General features: G+C 37.5%; 1 long non-coding RNA gene and 1 other non-coding gene across 3 annotated transcripts in view; one reads left to right on the forward strand and one right to left on the reverse strand.

Moving 5' to 3' along the window:
• LOC143665287 (uncharacterized) overlaps positions 1-20,961 on the reverse strand; it is a 313,239-nt gene that overhangs the window by 81,796 nt on the left and 210,482 nt on the right. For both annotated transcript variants that reach the window (XR_013166837.1, XR_013166836.1), the window contains exon 5: positions 14,913-15,012. This is a non-coding gene — a long non-coding RNA (uncharacterized LOC143665287). The remainder of the gene's footprint in view (positions 1-14,912; positions 15,013-20,961) is intronic.
• Positions 1,173-1,279, forward strand: LOC143665865 (U6 spliceosomal RNA). The gene has a single exon (XR_013167260.1). It is a non-coding gene; the product is annotated as a U6 spliceosomal RNA (small nuclear RNA).

A 20,961-nucleotide genomic window follows, 5' to 3' on the forward strand; every position in this document is an offset into this window, starting at 1 on the left:
TTCATTTCACTGAATGATTACAGTATAGTTATGTAACAGAGAAGTTTAAAATTTTTTGTTTCTGCTTTTATTTGGTAGGGGTATGGCTCTTTTCAAATTCTAAATGGGAGCTAAGAAGCATTTTTCATCATCCAGTTATTCACACTTCTTATTGAGTGCTTATTATAAATCCAGAACTCTATATACATTATTTTTTAAATTAAAACCCTGGATAATTAGTGCTATTTTTCTCATTTTATAACTATAAACACTTAAAGTGATTAAGTTACTTTCTCAAGATCACATGGCTAATATGCACCAGAAGAGAAGTGTACTCTCTGAATTCAAAACCCATGTTCATTTCCTGATATCAAGTGGCTTAAAAAAGCCAGAAACATTTTATTCTAAGCCCCTCAGCTAGACCATGCTCACTTTCAGTAATGCAACCCAAGATATCTCTATGTACTATTAATAATTAATACCTGTTGAGTAGGACTTGGTGGAAAGGACTGCCAAGAAGAGTAGTTTCCCATTCTTATTTGGGCCCTTAGTTTCTAATTTGTTATTCCAGCATGCTCCACTAAAAAGAAACTTTGAAGGAACCAGAAAATTGTAGTAAATTGTATGTAAAATTGTCTTATTAAACCTAACTTCTTAGTTTCAGCCCTGGATCAGTTTAAATCAGGTAAATCATATATATGGTTTCTACTTCTGTTATATGAATTGAGAGAGTCAGAGAATAGATGTGAGAAATTGCCATATGATTAATCCCTTGATCGTGGACTCAAAATATCACTTTGTATATACTGATCATGGAATTAGGGACACACATTTTATAAAAATTGGTAAAAATATTCCTCAAAGGCATTTTCTCACCTATAAACCCAGATGGACATCAGGTTGGTATTTGTTCTGATTGACATTAGCTCTGAAAATCCATTCTATTGACATCCAATTTCATTGTCTTTCCCTCTTTCCCTGGAAAAATCCATAGGCTGAAACTTAGAAGAATGAATGAAAAAATGACACACTGCAAGGACTCATCACTGAGATTCAGGGAGACTGTGTTTCCTTGTCACAGCATATTCATTTCTCAGTAGTGTATGTTTGGCTTCTTTGATTAGCCTTACACAGTTTAGAAAATTTAGTTCACAATCACTTTTTACTTCTCTGAAAGTAAAAAAGTCATAATGGCGCTCACTTCGGCAGCACATATACTAAAATTGGAATGATACAGAGAAGATTAGCATGGCCCCTGTGCAAGGATGACACCCAAATTCGTGAAGCGTTCCATATTTTTTTCTCTATTATCGTTTTATTTCTTTTTCTGTTGTCTTTTTATTTCTTTTTCTAAATCGATGCAAATGTACTAAGAAATGATGAATATGCAACTATGTGATGATATTAAGAATTACTGATTGTATATGTAGAATGGAATGATTTCTAAATGTTTGTTAGTTAATTTTTTTAATTAATAAAAAAAAGTTTCAGAAAGAATACAAAAAAAAAGTCATGATGCATGCAACATGTGGTTCTGCTGCTATACATAATCATGATTTCATTTCTATCAACAGGAATCTACAAGTGACTGCCTCTGAGTGGTCACCTGCATAGTAGGTTGTCAGAGCGATTTTTCCAAGATGTGAAATGAGTTGGGTGACCCAGATCACCCAGGTGCATGGGCCAGGAAGGCCCACTTCCATCATATCAGTGTGCTGCTATTTCTCTTCTTGCCATAAACTAAACAGCAGGACCCAAACTATCAGCCATAAGTGGCTGAAGTGATGTTAAACAAGAAAGCTTGTTAAGATGTAACCACCCCCAATTGGAACTTGAATCTGTAAATATGGATTTAGGATGAAGAACAAGTATCCCTTGTTGGTAAAAACATTTTTAGTAGCAAAAAGAGCAAGAGTGACACTTGGTGGCCAGTTCAAGACATCACAAAGGGCTGAGATAGGGAATACTCTACTCCTCATCTATACTCTCTTTTGAAGATCAGAAGAGAACTATGCTAGCCATAAAAAAACAAGACCCTGCTTGCAGGAATAGTATTGCTTTTGCTCTAGTTGATCGCTAAGTAGAAGTGGCAGCATGGAATAGATATTTTGAATGAACAGAAGGTAGCTTGTCCAAAGAAGGACACACATTGTCATTAGAACACAAAATCAGATAGCCATTAAGAGTCTGGGCAAATATAAATGGCTGAAAAGCATATGAAAAGATGCTGAATTTCACTAGCTGTGAAGGAAATGAAAATCAAAACCACAATGAGAAACCATCTCACACATACTAGAAAGCCATTATAAAAAAGAAAAAAAACCCAGAAAACTACAGGTGCTGTAGAGGATGTGGAGAAATAGCTATACTCATTCACTGTTGGTGGGAACAGAGAATAGTGCAACCGCTCTGGAAGGATGATGGTGGTTCCTCAGGAAGCTTAGCCTGGAATTTCCCTTTGATCCAGCAATCCCATTACTAGGTATATACTCAGAAGAACTGAAAGCAGGGACACAGAAACATTTGCACACCAATGTTCAAAGCAGCATTATTCATGATTGCCAATAGATGGAAACAGCCCACATGTCCATCAACTGATGAGTGGATAAACAAATTGTAGTTCAGACATATGATGGAATATTATATAGTTATAAGAAGGAATAAAGTCATGATGCATGCAACATGTGGATGAACCTTGAGGACATTATATCGGATGAAATAAGCCAGAAACAAAAAACCAAAATGGTCTCACTAATATGTACTAACTATAATGAGCAATTTTTCAAGAGTTAAATTTGAGAGCATATTTTATCAGGAGATACAAAGACAGCAGAGACTGGGTAATCAATGCTTAAGGAATACCAAATGTTCAACAAGGTTCATTCTAGCAGTTCAGAAATTGATAGCACGGTATTGTGTGATGATAGCCCGACACTATAAGTGTAATTAACAAAGCTGAGTGTGGGTATGGTTGGAAAAGGAAGACTAGGGTCATGTATGTCATCAGAAGATAAGCCAGAGGTTAAAAACTGGGGCCGTATAATTTAGCAAAAACTAGAGTGGACAATGATGGTGGTTAATTGTACAAACAAAAGAAAGTTTTTACATGAATGAGAACAAAGGCACATTACTATTACAATGGGATGTTAAAAATGGGATTTTTTAATACAATCCCATTGTATTAAATACAATTAATGCAAATTAAGGTCTATAGTTAACAGTAACATTGTATTATTCTTTCATTAATTGTTTCAAAGGCATTATACCAAAGCTAAATGTAAATAATAGGGGAGTGGGTGAAAGGGAGGGGCATAGGATTTTTTTCTTCTTTCGTTTTGGGAGAAATGGGAATATTCTCATATAGATTGTGGTAGTGAATGCATAATGGTGTAATTCCATCAGGAACCACTGATTATATACTTCGGATGGATCGTATATTGTTAAAAATTATTTAAAAAATAAACAGAAAACTATAAGTTCCAGAGAAGATATAGAGAAAGAGGTATTTCTATTCACTATTGGTAGAAGTAGAATTGTGCAGCATCTCCAGAGGGCTGTTTGGCAGTTCCACAGGGAGCTAAATATGAAATTGCCATATGATCCAGCAAAACTTTATTAGATATATAGTAGGAAGAACTGAAAGCAAGGACACAAATAGATATTTGCATACCAATGTATATGGCAGCATTACTCATGATTGCCAATGGATGGAGGGAGTTCAGGGTCCAGCAATGTCAATAATAGGGGGAAATAAGCGGTATGGGACTTTTTACTTTGGAAAAAATGACAGTGTTCTCCTATTAACAGTGGTGAGTGCATAACTATGTGATTACATCAAGAGTCATTGATTGTACACTTAGGATGGATTATGTGGTGTGTTAATAAAACTGTTTTTTTTAAGAGAATATTACAGGGTAGTCAATGGTGGCTCAGTGGCAGAGTGCTTGCCTGCCATGCCGGAGAACCAGATTCGATTCCTGGTGCCTACCCATGTTAAAAAAAAGAGAGAGAATATCACAATAATGAAGCAGAATCATCACAAGGAAAAATAAATAAATAAAAAAGCTTTTAGGCTCAAAGCACAGGACTTCTAGACATTCAAATTCCAATTCCAGTGCCAGAATGACGTCGTTCCTTTTCTTTATTTTCTTGTCTTTATTTCTCTCTACAGAGAGATAGCTTTAGCTAGAAATTTCCAAAATAATCAAACTTTAAAGCATTTTCCCTAAAAGGTTAGTCTTTTATATCCAGATAGTCTCAGAGAAAGATTACTAATCATTGGCTGTGAACGGAAAGCAATCCTAAATATTTTTTCCACTGTATTCAGCTTTCCTTTCATCTTAAACGGAATCCAGGGAAAGGTGGTCTCTGTGGGACCAGGTCAGTGGGGCCTATAACAAAGGAATGGAATTCTCCTTAGCATGAGTATCAAATAGTCATTTGCCTGGTTGCCTGAGGAATTAGAAGTTAGCTATTGGAAATTCAAACAAGTGTTTTAGACTTATAGGCATTCATTAGCATGTACCATGAAACTGTTTCAGCCCTGCCTTCAAGCTCTCTAGGATCCAAAAAGAAATGGATGATGGTAGGGGTGGGGGGTAAGGCCGTGAACTTAAAGGACTTAAGTTCACTTAAGTGAACTTAAGACTGCTTCTCCAAGGCCTTGGATAGCTTTAGATTAAAAAGTTGTTTGGATCTCTGGGTGAAATACAGGGTTCTACCAAAAAGCAGAGGGAGGGTTGAGAGACTAAAAATGAGTATTTTTGAAAGCAATATATTTTGAAAGCTAACTAATATGAGATTGGTTACAAGTTTCCCAGATAGCTCAACAGCTATCAAGAATTGTGTCTAGTTTATTTTTGTATCCCCATTACTGAGCACACTGGCACAGAGTCAGTGCTTAGTTAACTATGTTTATTTCTAACATACCTCAGCTCTAACACGCCACAGGCAAAGTGTACCACCCTGATCCTGAGAATGAGTTCCAACTCTTACGGAACTGCTTGCAGGCATTTAAAAGCCACTTGAAAAAATTTTTACAGGGCACTTTACCTATTATTATACCTATATAGGTAGGCTTTGAGGTTCTCTCACAGAGTGATGCAGTTTATTTTAGATCTTTACTGTAGCAGATGAAAACAGATTAAAAGTCAAAAATGGAAATGACACTAAAAAAAAAAAAGGAAATAACCTACCTAGGAAATGAGTAGAGTCTGTCAAATGATGTTTAATAATAGAACAATATATCAATCTCTGGGTTAGATTACACAGGAATTCTGCCTGAGGACAGTAATAATAACCACCAATTATTGAGCATTTGCTATTTATCCAGCATTGTCTTTTATTTATGAAACATAACCACATATAAACACAAACATTCTTACCATATGATCATTCCATTCTTGTTATATAATCAATAACTCACAATATCATCACATAGTTGTATATTCATCATCATGATCATTTCTTAGAACATTTGCATCAATTCAGAAAAAGAAATAGAAAGAAAACATAAAAAATTCATACATATCATACTTCTTATACTTCCCTTTCATTGATCACTAGCATTTCAATCTACTAAATTTATTTTCACATCTGTTCCCCCTATTTATTTATTTTAAATCCATATGTTTTACTCATCCGTCAATAAGGCAGATAATAGGTGTATCAAACACAAGGGTTTTCACAATCACACAGTCATATTGTGAAAGCTATATCATTATACAATCATCTTCAACAAACATGGTTACTGGAGCACAGCTCTATATTTTCAGGCAGTTCCCTCCAGCCTCTCCATTACACCTTAACTAAAAAGGTGACATCTATTTAATGCATAAGAATAACCTCCAGGATAACTTTTCGACTCTGGAATTTCTCAGCCATTGACACTTTATTTTGTCTCATTTTGTTCTTCCCCCTTTCGGTCAAGAAAGTTTTCTCAATCCCTTGATGCTGAGTCCCAGCTTATTCTAGGACTTCTGTCCCACATTGCCAGGAACGTCATTATACCTCTGGGAGTCATATCCCATGTAGAGAGGAGGAGGGCAGTGAGTTTGCTTGTCGTGTTGACTGAGAGAGAAAGGCCACATCTAAGCAATAGAAGAAGTTCTCTTGGGGGTGACTCTTAGGCCTAATTTTAAGTAGGCTTAGCCTATCCTTTGCAGGGTTAAGTTTCTTATGAAGAAACCCCAAGATTGTGGGCTCAGCCTATTTGCTTTGGTTGTCCCCACTGCTTGTGAGAATATCAAGAATTGTCTACTTGGAGAAGTTGAATTTTGCCCCTTTCTCACCATTCCCCAAGGGGACTTTGCAAATACTTTTTAATTCACTGTTCAAATCACTCTGGAATTTATTGGGGCATCACTCTGTGTCCATAACTTTGATAAATATTTAATCCTTACACTTAAACCTAGGAGTAGTTCTATCCCCATTTAAATGGGGAAGAAACAGGATTAGAAGGGTTCAGTGGCTGCCCCAAATCAGAGAACTAATAATAAATAGAGCTAGGATTCAAACCCAGATGTGTCTAGAAGGATTCCAGCAGAATCCCCAGTTGTGAGATCCAGTGGTTGTGTGCCTATCTCCCAGGAGTGGCGAGACTGACTTGCCCATAAATGGACTGTGTAGCAATGAAGAGACCTGAAATGAACCGTGTGGATGTCAGCTATGTGCAGCTGAGCCCTGTGCAGTTCTGAGTGAGACTTCACTGCATTTTCCAACTCCAGCATTTTTTAGCGTGGATGAGTTCTATCTGATTAAGCATTTTGGCAGGTGTCCCATAGTTCAGATTCCACTTAAAGCAAGTATAATAAAAATGAGCCATGTTTGGTTTAGTCTCTCTATCATTTATCACCAGCCCAATCTGAACTGAAAGAGTTTAAACTTTTCAGCTACCAGGTTTAAAAATAGCTTTTATTTGCAAAATCTAGTGTAGTACAAAGCATTTTACACATGAATAAGTGCATGTGACAGTTTATCTTTTAATTCTATTTGTAAAGTAAACTGCTTTTCAAAGAAATCTACAGAAAAAATGCTCAATAGAGGTTCAATTTCTGAAAGTTGGAGAATGTAGTGACATATTTTTCTGTTTCTGTCTAGCACTTTTTTACATAAAATAAATCAATGCAATTCAGCTTCCCCAAAGCACTTGTTATTGTCACAGTGCTCACAGTTATTCCCTATGATCTAAAATTCATTATTTGAAAATGTATAAATACTTATAATCATAATAGAGCAGCCTCCACTGAACGAATCAGTTCAGGAAGTGTTATTTAAGTGTAGATGGAGGCTAGATTCTCAGGTAGGGGAAGAAAATAGCAAAAACTGAACCAGAGAAAATTACATTCAGTGTTCAAATGCAGGTTGCTGTCACAAAAGTCTTGTTTTTCACTGATAGCAAGATTGCCAGAGCCAGGGTCATCAAATACCCTAAGAATTCTGATCCAGTTTGGACTCTTTTTGAAACAAACTAAAAGAGAAAGAACAAAAGTTGCTGTTGTTTTTTTAAATGAAAACATAAACACACACACATGAATTTGGATTACCATTTATTCCTCATTTCTGATGACAGCAGCCAGGGTCAAATACATGTACATAAAGTTCTATGCATTAATTTATTCCAGAAAATTGGCCCAAGGTTTAGCATCTCATAGCACATGACTTAAGAGCAATCGTCTTAGTTTGCCAAGGCTGTTATAATAGATGTCATAAATTGGTTCATTTAAAAAATGGGAATTTATTGACCCCCAGTTTTGGAGGCTAGAAGTCTAAAATTAAAGTATTGGCAGACCATGCCACCTTCAAAGTCTGCAGAGTTCCGGTGGTGGCTGGCTGGCAATCTCTGCCTCTGTCAGATGGCCATCTGTCCCCTTCTGTCTCCTCCTTGTACTAACTTACATGTCTAATTGCCTTTGCTTCTAAGGACTCCAGTCCTATTGGATTAAGGTACACCTCATTCAATTTTGCCTCATCTAAATGGGATCTTTAAAGATCCCATTTACAAACGGGTTCACATCCAAAGTTTTATATTTGCTGTTATAGGAAATGAAGGGTCTATTTTATTGGATTAAAATATTTCCTTTCCTCTTTCTTAAACTAATTCCATGTATAGGATGTGAAGGGTAGCTTTTAAGTTGACTACTGAAATGCTACTATTCCATCCTATGAAGGCACTTCCTTTGTATGAACTTCACAGGAATATTTTGTACAAGAATGGAGACATTAGAGATGATGTGTCACATCTTAACAACATTTTCTCCAGGAATCAGTAAAGCAGTTTGTACTCTCTGACAACCACTCAAGCAGCTAATGACTGAAAAAATCCCCTAGTTAATTTGTCAACTGAATTCTTAATGGTTGTGAGCTTCATGTAGTATATCACAAGCTGATATGCAGAAATCCTTTCCCTCCTGTTTTGAATAATTACTTCCTGTGAAAAAGAGTATTCCTGTCAGTGTCTATCCATGCTCCAGTATCAAGGCTGATAGACAAAATGCAGCAAAAGACCCACAGTTTCCCAGCCTGCTTAATGTTCTCTAATGTCCTAACCTAGTCAGGATATTATTACTCTACCATGTGCAAGGGCATGTGAGTGGAAAACAAGTGCCATAGATAACTGAATCTTCTGGTTATTCCTACTGAATTGAAAATGCTACAGAATCTAGGGCATACTCAAGCCATAGACACACTTCTAAGAAGCTAGACTATATGGCTTCATGAATATTCCTCCATGACCCCTTTCTAAGGAATCAAATTAGACCAGAGAACAATAAGGGATCATCCAGGGATCTTCTGAGGGTTACATGAACTGGAAGCAGACAGTGTCCACAGCCATTAGAGATAGGAATGAACCCACAGTGCTGGGAGAACCTCAAGCCTTGAACTCTGGACACATGCCTACAAATGTCTTAATATGCTTCAGCTCAATTTCCAGGTTCTAGTAGCAACACATGAAGACAAGGAAAATATGTGGGCAAACAATGAAGGGATAGCTAAGCAATTTAGTTGCATATACACTAGACTTTTACATTCACAAAATGTAAAAAGATGGAAAATTAGGCTTGGGGGGGATGAAAAAAATGCTTAAATGTATCTATTTAGACATAGATTCTGAATTCTGAGAAATGAATGTACCAGTTTTCAGGGGAAGCTATTTGAGAAATTTGATGAGATGGTTACAGCAAGCTCCAAGTCTCCTGGAAAGTAGATTTGGAAGTGACTTAGAAAGCATCTAGTCTGATACCTTCATTGACTGGTGAAAATCTAAGCAATCTCAGTAGTAGGTTGATTTTCCCAAGCTTAGAAGCTAAAATAGAGGTAAAGCTGAGAGTAGAAACAGGTCCTTGATTCTTCATGCCATGCCATTTTCTATATGCTATGTATGAGGCAACAGACAGTAAAACACCCTGCTTTAAATCTTTGTTATGGATTGAATTATACATCCCACCCCACCCCCAACAAAAAAAAAGTTCATTAAAGCCCTAATACCCAAGGCCTCAGAATGTGGCCTTATTTGGAAATAGAGTAATTATATTTGGAATTAGGCAAGTTCAAACAAGGTCATACTGAAGTAGGTTGGCTCCTTAACCCAATATAAGTGGTGTCCTTATAAGAGAAGGAAATTTGAACAGAGACGAGAACACCACATGATAAATTAGGCAGAAAATGCCACGGATTGTCAGTAAGCCACCACCATCCAGCCAAGAGAGAAGCATGGAACTGATTCTTTCCTACAGATGTTAGAAGGAGAATGATCCTGCTACTCCTTGATTTCAGACATCCAGGCTCCAAAAATTATGAGACAACAAAGTCTATTTTATTATGCTAGTCAGGGTTAACCAACAGGAGAGGTCTATAAATGTGAGATTTATAAAGATGTCTCATGCAATCATCGGAATGGAAGAGTCCAAAATCCGTAGGACAGGTTGTGAGGCTAGTGGCTCTGATGCAGGGTCTGGACGAACTCCACAGAAAAGGCTTGCTAATTGAAGAGGCAGCAGAGTCTCTCTTCTTCCTTAAAAGCCTTCAACTGATTGGATTCTCTCTCTGTGGGGGATGCACCTTAGTTGAGCTCAGATATAATCAGTCACAGATGCAATCAATTGACTGATGATTTCATCAACCAGCCATGAAATATCCTTGCAGCAATGGTCAGACCAATGCTTGTTTGAGGAGACAACTGGGCATAATCATTTGGCCAAGTTGACACCAGACCTAACCATCACACCCCCAGTTTGAGGTATTTTGTTATGGCAGCCTTAGGAAACTAAGACTGTCCCAAAACTATGAAGTTACACTGGAGTTTCTCTAAGGAGGGTTAGCTAGGACAAAATTTGGAAATGGAACATTTGCTTTTATGGCACTTAATCCTTTCAAAGTGTGCCTTCTTCCTTTTAAAGGTTTATTAGAAAGGTCTGTACTACTGCTCTTTATTTTCCAGGGATTTTCATACTAACTTTCTATCTGAATTTCTCTCTTGTTCCTATTTACTTGAAACTTGCTCACAATCATGCATTCTTATATTAAAATTTATCAGTCTGTGCTCCATTCTTTTAAAACTTCAGCAAACACTGGAATAAACAATCTGATACACTTGTCTTATATTCACAGATGGTTTCTTGACCTACTTACACTTAGCTGACTTTCTGGATTAAGTAGCACTGTCCATTTCCTCTCATGTCCTTAGCACACTGAGAACTAATCTACTGACACATAGGTTAGGGGGGAGGGGGTTGTGGTGTGAGTGCTAGCAGTATGGTGTGTATGTGTATACATATGTTTTTAACAGAAAATATGCATGGAATAGTTGAGAATTTCCATAGTATCTTTCTAGTCACATAGCAATGCTCTTACCAAAAGTATGAATATAAAGTAGTTAAATTTTGCATACTATTTATTTCCCTTCATACTTTACAAACAGCTACTAGAAGCAAAGGTATTAGAAACTTAAAGTTTGATTAAATTTGGGTGGGACCTTTGAGGTGGGAAATGAAAAAAAGTTGGAAGGGAGGGAGTTTTAGTTTCCTATGCTACTCAATGGAAATATCATGAAATGGGTGGGATTAAACAATGGGAATGTGTTTGCTCACATTTTGATGCTAGAAAAAAGTTCAAATCAAGGCGATGCTTTCTTCCCAGACTGTGGCCTTCTGGAGCTAGCTTCTTGTCAAATAGCAAGGCACATCGTGGTGTCTCTTTATCTCTTCTTTCTCTTCTAGTTTCCACTGATGGAAAGTTTCTTGCTTCTTGTGGCTTTCTTTCTCTCTCTCTCTGAATTTCATTCTACTTATAAAGGACTCTAGTAACAGGACTAAGACCCATAGAATTGAAGTGAGCCACACCTTAACTGAGGTAACTCATTAAAAGATTCTACTTGCAATGGATTCATGTCCCCTGGAGTTAATTAAACTTAAGAACATGTTTTTCTTGGGTATATACAGTTTCAAACCACCAACTACACCCTGCAGACCCCCAAAAGACATGTTCTATCTTCATGCAAAATACATTCATTCTATCACAACATCCCAAAAGCCTTAGTTCAGTTAAAAAAAAAAAAAAAAAAAGCTAAATACAAAGTTCATCAGAATGGATTATGGTTGTGGTCTGTCCTGGGGCACAAGTCCCCTCTATCTGTGGATCTGTGAAACCTAGAGAACAAGTTAGCTACATCCAATCTACAATGGAGGGACAGGCTTAGGATAAACATTCCTTTTTCCCTAGGAAGAAATTGGGAGGAAAATAGGCATCATGGGGTCCTAACAATTCTGAAACCTAGCAGAGCATGATAGTTAGATTTCAAGGCCTAAGAGACATATACTGAAAAATATTTTGTCTTCCAATCCTTATTAAGCAGCAGCCCCACTCCTTCCAAGGGCTTGGACAGCAGCAAACTCTCTGTGAACACTAAGGTGAAGGGTCTAACTTCTCCAATCACTGGGATGGTGGTCAGGTTCTTCATAATCCCTTGGGCACAAGACAACCCTCTCCAAGCACTAGGGAAGACTCACCCTTTCCACACACTTGGGTGGGTCTGCTCTTTTGGCATGAGGAGATATCTTCCATCCAGACCTCAGCTTTCTTGGGTCTGCCCTTGAAGTCATATTTCCTTCAATTTGTCTCTTCTCTATCCCTTTCTAAGCTGGAAGTAGATCCATTTATACTAATTATGCAAAAATCCATATCAGCTTTGCATGTAGTTCACAGGGGCCCAAACCATTAGACAGAAGGACTTTCCATAGATTTTTTTTCCTTGCATGACTGAATTTCCATTCCTAACTTCCACTGGAATGACTAACTGATTGTATGTTCAGTTGAACCCTCACACAGAGAATACTATTCTCTGGGAACATGCTTTTTAGAAGCTCAGAATTTTCCAAACCATCAATTTCTGTTTCCTTTCCGCCTAGGAGTTCAGTTCTCAGCTTATCCCTTTCCTCTCACAATTTACTGTAAACTTCAAGGATAAACCAGGCTGTACATTCCACATTTATCTTGGAAATCCCCTGAGCTAAATACCCAAGTTCATCACTTTCAAGTTCTGCCTTCCATCTGACATCAGAACCCAATTTCACCAAATTCTCTGCCACCTTAACACAAGGATCACCTTTTCTCCGGTTTCCACTAACACATACATCATTTTCTTCTAAGGCCTCATCAGAAGTACTTTTAGCAACCATATTTCTACAAATAGTCTTTTCAAAGCAAGCCAGGACTTCTCTGTCAAGTATCTCACAATTCCTCCAGCCTCTATTACCCATTATAAGGCTGTTTCTACATGTTAGGTATATCTGGAATAGCAGCACCCCACACTCCTGATACCAAATCAGTTATAAGTTTATGGGATGCTCAAACAAATACTATGAAATGAGTTGGGCTAAACAATGGAAGTTTATTTGCTCACAGGCTGAGGATGGGAAAAAGTCTAAATGAAGGCGTTACCAAGAGCACGCTTTGTTCCCAAAGACTGCAGCATTCTGGGGCTGGCTGTTCATCACATGACAAGGCACACAGTGGTATCTCTTGGTCTCTTCCTTTTCTTCCAGGTTCCATTGATATTAAACTACCTCTTCCTATGGCTTTCTCTTTCTGTTTGTACTTCATTCCACTCATAATGGACCCCGTAGTAGAATTAAGACCTATCCTGACTGAAATTGGTCACATTTTAACAGAAAAACCTCACCAAAAGGTCCTATTTACAATAGGTTCGTACCCCCCAGGAATAGATTAAATGTAAGATGTGTTTTTGTGGGGTACATACAGCTTCAAACCACCACAGAGGGAAACGGGTATCAGAAATATTGGCTTGCAGACAAGTCATTGTCTTACTAAGCAGATTCCCTGTTTGGGGCTATTTTTCAATGATAGGCTATTGTATTTGTAGCCCCCATTTTCTGGACATTTTACTTCTTTCTAGGTTTCATTTTTGCTTTCATCATGTTTGCTGCAAAGAATATTAGAATTCCAAACATTTTAATGGGTTGAATTGCTTCCAACTTAATTTTTTCATTAAAATTAATAAAAGATTTTCTTTATACTTTTCATTTCAATTCTGGATTTTATCAAGTATGGAAGCTCTTTGATTTCTTGGGGAAATATCTTTTCATGAGGCAAGAAAACTTTGATGGCTATTGTGGGGAAAAGTCAAACTTTATATCAGTAACCACCATATTGATTGTTTCTAATTCTGTCTCCCTGAGAACAAAGCAAACTAATCCTGCCTTTGGGATTACTGTCTTGGCAGACTGGAATAAAAAACAACCCCCACCTCCCCCTGCACAGGTGATATAACTTATTAAGGTGTCGATGATGATTATTTAAGAAATTCAGAACCACCTACTTGTTTCTAGCAAACCAACAGTACCAAAGACAAACCCAAACATCTATTACCTGCCTTTTGAGAAACACTCCCCACTCCTTACCCACATGACTTTTAAAAATAAACATTTTTAGGAAATCGTCAGAATTACAGAACAGTTATAAAGATTGTACAGAGAGTTCCTGTATACTCCACACTCATTTTCCCCTATTGACAACAAGAATGATACATTTTTCACAATTAATGAATCAATTTTGATATGTTATTTTTAACTTTATATATTTTATATTATATATTTATAGTTTATATATATTATGTATAGGAAGACTTTATCTAAAGCCTACATTTTATTCATATTTCCCTGCTTTTTATCTTATGCTTGAAGATTGCATCTAAGATATCATATTGCATTTAGTTACCATTCCTCTTTAGGCTCATCTAGATTGTAATGGTCTCAGACTTCACTTGTTTCTGATGACTTTGACAGTTTTTAAGATATTGGCCAAGAATTATATAGAGTATCACACAATCTGGTTTGTCTGATTTTTTTCTCATAATTAGAATGGGTTCATGGGTTCTTAGTAGAAAGACCACACAGGGAAAGTACCATTCTCATCATATTGTATCAAGGTACATACTGTCAACATAAGTAAACCTATCACTGATGATGTCAACCTTCATCACTTGGCTGAGGAAGTGTTTGTCAGGTTTTTCCACAATAAAATTATTTTTTTCCTCTTTTCTATACTATGCACAGCACATTGAGGAAGAAGTATCTATATAGATCATTTGGAAATCTTCTATATGAGAGATTTTCCTAATCTCCTCTGTGTATTTTTATACTTAGCCATTTATTTACATCAGTTTGTACTCATGGATAGTTAATTTATACTGTGGGTTACAACCCAAAGCTGAGCCATTTATTTTGCTTTTCAAATTAATCCTGCTTTGGCCATTCGGAGTTCCTTCATTTGGCCCCTGTGCCCCTTTAACATATCCCCATCATTTTATTTTTAGAAGCATTTACTTACTCTCTGGCATCACAGCATTGCTCCAGGTTAATCTCATATATTTCCTATACCAGTCTTAGAATAAGCCAAGAAGCCCAAGAAAATCTTACCTCTGAGCAGCCCTGTTTCTCTGCATTGGAGGATGGTATTAAGATAGGTGCTGAGTATGCTCATTGCCATTGGGGTTTTTCCATTTTTAGACCCTCCAAGCTGACAAGTAAAAAAGATAAATATGTGTATACTAACCCATGTATAAACATTTAAATATTTCTGTATGCTTATATCTCTATATTAAGCTAAACATGAGTTCATACTGATGTCTCCAATTCTAATCCAATGGCACGTGGATCATTATAGCCCATCATCTTATATTTAACTTGGGTCCCATCACCCTCCATCACTTTACCTACTGGCTCACTCCTAGTGTATATGTATATGGGTTCAGAATTATTAACCCATATCCTGTGGGAAACAACTCTACTAGTTAGAGCTCACTTCTGACGTACAGTTCCTTTGGTCTTTAGTCTTAGAGTCTACACTCATTTCCAAAGTTAATAACAAAGGTCAGTACCTTTCTCCCCCACCTTCCTCAGGCAGGCTATTTAACACTTTTGTGATATAGATAGATCTTTCAGTCACATTATGCCTTTCATTCTGGGATTCCCCCAGTCTCTTAATTTATTATTTTAATTTCTATATATTAATGTTCTTTCTTTTTGCTTAAGTTTCTATGGGTTTTGGCCAAAGGATAGTGTTATGCATCCACTATACTAAAAAGTTCCTTTTTGTTCATCTATTTGACCCTTCCCCCTCCCCAAACCCCTGGAAACCACCGATTTGTTTTCATCTCTACAGTTTTGCCTCTTCCATAATATATAAACAGAATCACACAGTATATAGTCTTTGTACCTTTCTAGACTGGCTTCTTTCACTTAGAAATAAACATTTGATATTATTCCATGCTTTCTTGTGGTCTTATAGCTCATTCCTTATTGTTGACAGCATCTCATTGTATGGATGTATTACAGCTTATTTATCCATTCACCTACTAAAGGACATCTTGATCTCTTCCAGTCTGGGGCTATTCTGAATAAAGCTACTAAAAACATTCATGTGCAGATTTTTGTATGGACATGCACTTTCGAATCAGTTTTGATAAATACCTAGGAAAATGACTGCATGATCATATGCTTAGACCATGTTTAACATTATAAAAAACTGCTAAACTGTCTTCCAAAGTGGCTATAATACTTTGCATTCTCACTAGGAATGAATGAGTGTTCCTGTTATTCCATACCCATGCCAGCAACTGCTATTTTGTGTTGTTGCTGTTGTTTTTGTATTTTAGGGATTCTGATAAGCATGGAGCTGTATCTCATTCCTTTTAAATTAGCATTTAAAATTACACTATGTGTTCTCCCATGCACGTTTTAATATTGCTGAAATATATCTAAGTCTTATAAACCATATGCACATTTAAGTAGTGTTTCTGGCTCATCTTATAGTAGATAATGCTCTAGAATATATGTGCTACAAGAGAAATGTGACTTTCAAGGATTGAAGTAGGTACTACACTTGTCCTTTATTTCTGTTGTGAAGGTATCAATTTATGATACATTTTTCTGCTAATAACAGAATTATTGTTTAACAGTAGATTAAACAAATAGGATATTGCTTTCCTTGTTTAACAAAAAGTCTACCTTGGTTCAAATGCTCAGAAATGACATTAGAAATTATTTCATATTTTGGCTCTGCTCAATCTTGTCACCTAAGAGTTTTAAGGTTGTTCTTCTTACAGACAAGGTGTAATGTCTGTTTTCAATGCAGGAAGTATGTGGGTGCAGTGCCAAAAAAGTTTTAGAAATAGTATATTTCTTCTTATGTCTCAATTGCTAAAACTGGGTTTTTTTGAACTGTGAAAATTGCACAGGAGGCTAGGAAAGTATTTAGATGGATGACATTCAACCTTGGACAAAATGGATATCAATTAGCAAGGTAAACGAGAAGAAATGATTAGGCAACTAACAGAATTTGAAGAGGAAGTGAGATGGAATGAACAGTTTAAAATTTTTCTTTTATACTAACTCCCCCTTTTTGATCAGCCTTAATCAGAGAAGGATATTTTTATTAAGTTGGAAGAAATATATCACACCAGTATAGAATTTTAGAGCTTGAATTGACTTGTAGCAGTGGAAAGAAAGTAGGATTTAAAATTAGAAGATCAAATTTCAAGATTTAGCCCTTGCTTTCACTAGCTATAAAAAGTTAGCTAAATTAACCAGGGCATCACTTTCCTTACCTATAAAATCCTTAGGACTGCAGATAACATTTTCTGCTTCTTCATGTCTTGAACTTGGATTATCTTTTGAATATTGTAAATGATTGAGTTCTGTTATATTCCTTTGAAGAGTATGGATTCTTGTTGGTTGGTTAGTTGTTTTGATCAAGCTGATCTCAATCTGCAAACTTTGTCTCCTTTGCAATGAGCACCAATTGTAATTTCCATTCAGTTATATTACCTTAGGTGGGGTGCTTGGAGACTACCTAATGCATGTATAGTTCAGAGATTGGCTAGATTTGGGGGCATATTTTATAGACAGAATTTGGGTATCCTCCTCTGTGGCTTTCTTTGTCCAAGAGTTTCTCCTTCACTGTCCAGCTTATATGGAAGGCATTTGCCCCTTGTCTAAAGAAGACTGCAGATTTCTATTTGTGTTTTAAATGTCCTTGGACGATTTAGTCTGGGGCCTAACTTAAAACTAAAATGCCATAACAATATAGAAAATTCCTCCAATATAGTTTCTATATTCAAATTGTTGATTCTTTTCCAGGATGTACCTGGTTGGGGATATGGCCTAGTTCCTTCAGTAGTTGCTTTTTAATGTTTTGCTTAGAGTACATAACTTCTTTTTCTAGAAGATTTGTTTTGATAGAAAGTGTTCAAGCATGACTGGAAGCATAACCTCAGTTTTATTATCTATAACACTAGAAATAATCATTATATATGTTTGCACCAAATACAGCAGTACATATGAAAATTCTTTGTGAACTATAAAGACCCAATTTGGAGACAATTTGTCATTATTGCCCAGATGAGAAAATATAGGATTAGTCATATGAATCTAAAATTAAATTCAGAGTTCTAGTCAATATCAGAACTAAACTAAGAATCTAGGAATCTCAAATTTCAGACTAGTTCTGTTTCAACTACACCATGCAACTTTATCCTTACTCAAAGTTTATCCATAGGACACCAAGATAGTCACCAGAATTATTAGAGACAATTCAGTGAATCAAAATTAGCCAAACATTGTTTGGCTGAATGTTCTAATTGGCTGATCAAAATAGTTGCTCCAATAACAGCTTATAGAAGTCTTTAGAGAATCCTATTTCACACTCTGGTCTATCATTGGCTGAACTGAAAGTACACCTCAGGGATAGGAGATGCCCACAGACTGTCTTCTGACATTCTTTACCTCCCTCTGAGCATCCTGTGCCCCTTTGTCCAACTCCAGGTCTGTCTAGGGCAGTATTTATAAGGGAGCCAAAATTATCCTTTTTCTTTTTGCTTTCTCTCATTGTATATTAAATGCTAATGATTGAAAATAAAGTCTCCTTTGAGTAAAGTAATGCATTACATTATTTTTTACCTCTTATACCAGCTGAGGCACCACATAATCTAAGACTGGGAACATGGATATGAGAATGTGGTGTCTTTTTTTCTGTGCACTCAGAATTGTCACCTATATCCACCCCCAACCACCTCCATGTATATACAGAGCAAGATCTGCTAGATTATTCCAGCCTTATCTTTTTGATTATGTACACCAAATTCTTTTTTAATTTTTTTATTAATTTTTAAATTAAAAAAAATATGACAAAAAAGAAACACAAACATTCTTAACATATGATCATTTCATTCTACATATATAATCAGTAATTCATAATATCATCCCATAGTTGTATATCATCATCATGATCATTTCTTAGAACATTTGCATCAATTCAGAAAGAGAAATACAAGACAACAGAAAAAAATTCATACATACCATACCCCTTACCCCTCCCTTTCATTGATCACTAACATTTCAATCTAAGTTTATTTTAACATTTGTTCCCCCTATTATTTATTTTTATTCTATATGTTTTACTCATCTGTTGATAAGGTAGATAAAATGAGCATCAGACATAAGGTTTTCACAATCACACAGTCACACTGTGAAAGCCATATCATTATACAATCATCATCAAGAAACATGGCTACTGGAACACAGCTCCACATTCTCAGGCAATTCCCTCCAGCCTCTCCATCACATCTTGACTAACAAGGTGTATCAATTTAATGCGTAAGAATAACCTCCAGGATAACCTCTTGACTCTGTTTGGAATCTCTCAGCCATTGACACTTTATTTTGTCTCATTTCACTCTTCCCCCTTTTGGTCGAGAAGGTTTTCTCAATCCCTTAATGCTGAGTCTCAGCTCATTCTAGGGGTTTTCTCAATCCCTTGATGCCGAGTCTCAGCTCATTCTAGGATTTCTGTCCCACAGTGCCAGGAAGGTCTACACCCCTGCTTTACCACCTGCTGCTCAACCCACTAGCATAATAATCCTTTGTCTAATGTGCCACCCCTTTCATGTCATCACCTAACCCCTGCCCTTAAAAATTGCACTTGCCAAAGCCTGTGCGCAGACTCACCTCACTCCATCTTGGGTTCGGTGAGCTCTGCCCGGGAGCACAGCCAATAAAGCACACTCACTTAAAATCATTTCGTCTACTTTCCTTTCTCTCAAATACCTATTATCTTAAAACCTTTCATCTTGGTGCCAAAACCCAGGAGAGGACTGCAGGTGCAGCCTGCCTGGCCAGGAGCACCCCAGCTTCCTCTCGCTCTTCCTCTACATAGCCAGAGACCAGGGATCCTTCAGCCTGCCACTACATCCATCACTGATTGGGTAAGTCCCTCCCCTCCTAGCTCAGCTGCCGGGTCTCGCAGTTACAAGAAGGAGAGAGCCTGTCCGTATCTTACTCTCCAAAAACCGTGAATTCATGTCAGGTTCTCTCCTGAGGGCTGAGGTGAACAGGGATGCCTGCAAGCCTCATACATTTTTTCCGGGACTTGAAAAGTCATGGGGACACCCCGCTTCTCGTTTCCTTCCCAAACTTGGGTCCAAGACCTGAATGAGACTTTAAACCCACTCATAAGAGCTTTAAGGACTCTCTCAGAGCTTTGGGACACTAATGCCCCTGGGTCAGTCCTTTGTTCTTAGAGCCATTCCTTTGTTCTGTGAGACCTATCAGCATGGGCAATAAATCTTCTAAAACCCAACCCCTTATGCCTCTAAGTTGCCTACTGGCAAACTTATCCACACTGAATTTGCTTCCAGACATTTGGCCAAAGCGCCTCTCCAACTTTTGTAAAAAGGCTTGGCCACAATACCAATTGGATAACGGTTCTCATTGGCCTGAGGGGGGTACTTTCTATTTTAAGGTCCTTAACAACTTCCATAATTTTTGCCAAAAGAATGACAAATGGGCCGAAATTCCTTATGTCCAGGCTTTTCTTCTCCTGTGCTGCTGTCCCTCTCTTTGTACTCCTTGCTCCATGGTTCAGGTTCTCCTAGCCAAGGAAACTCCCAAACCCTCCCTCTCCTCTGATGAGACTTTCTCCTTTTCTGAACCCCCTGACTCATCCTTCTTCAAATGACCACTGTCTCTGCGAGATCCTTCCACACAATCCCCTCCTCCCTCACTCTATCCCTCTCTCTCTCCGGTGGCACCTCAGACACCATCTTGCCCCTTATCTTCTTCTCCTCCTCCGGTGGCACCTCAGACACCATCTTGCCCCTTTTCTTCTTCTCCTCCTCCAGTGGCACCTCAGACACCATCTTGCCCCTTGCCTTCTTCTGGTCTGGCGGAGCCTCAGCCGCCATTTTGTCCCTTACTTCCTCCTTCTACACCAGCCACACTTCACCCACCATCTTACCCCTCACTTTCCCTGCCTATCTCAATGGCACTCCAGCCGCCATACTCTGTCCACTATGGGAAGTTGCAGGACCTGAGGGGTTAGTTTGAGTACACACCCCTTTCTCCCTAGCTGACCTCTCTAATATTGAGAAATGGCTAGGTTCATTCTCTAGTGACCCGACCGCCTACACTA

The sequence above is a fragment of the Tamandua tetradactyla genome, chromosome 21 (assembly GCF_023851605.1).
Source record: "Tamandua tetradactyla isolate mTamTet1 chromosome 21, mTamTet1.pri, whole genome shotgun sequence".
Taxonomy (NCBI): domain Eukaryota; kingdom Metazoa; phylum Chordata; class Mammalia; order Pilosa; family Myrmecophagidae; genus Tamandua; species Tamandua tetradactyla.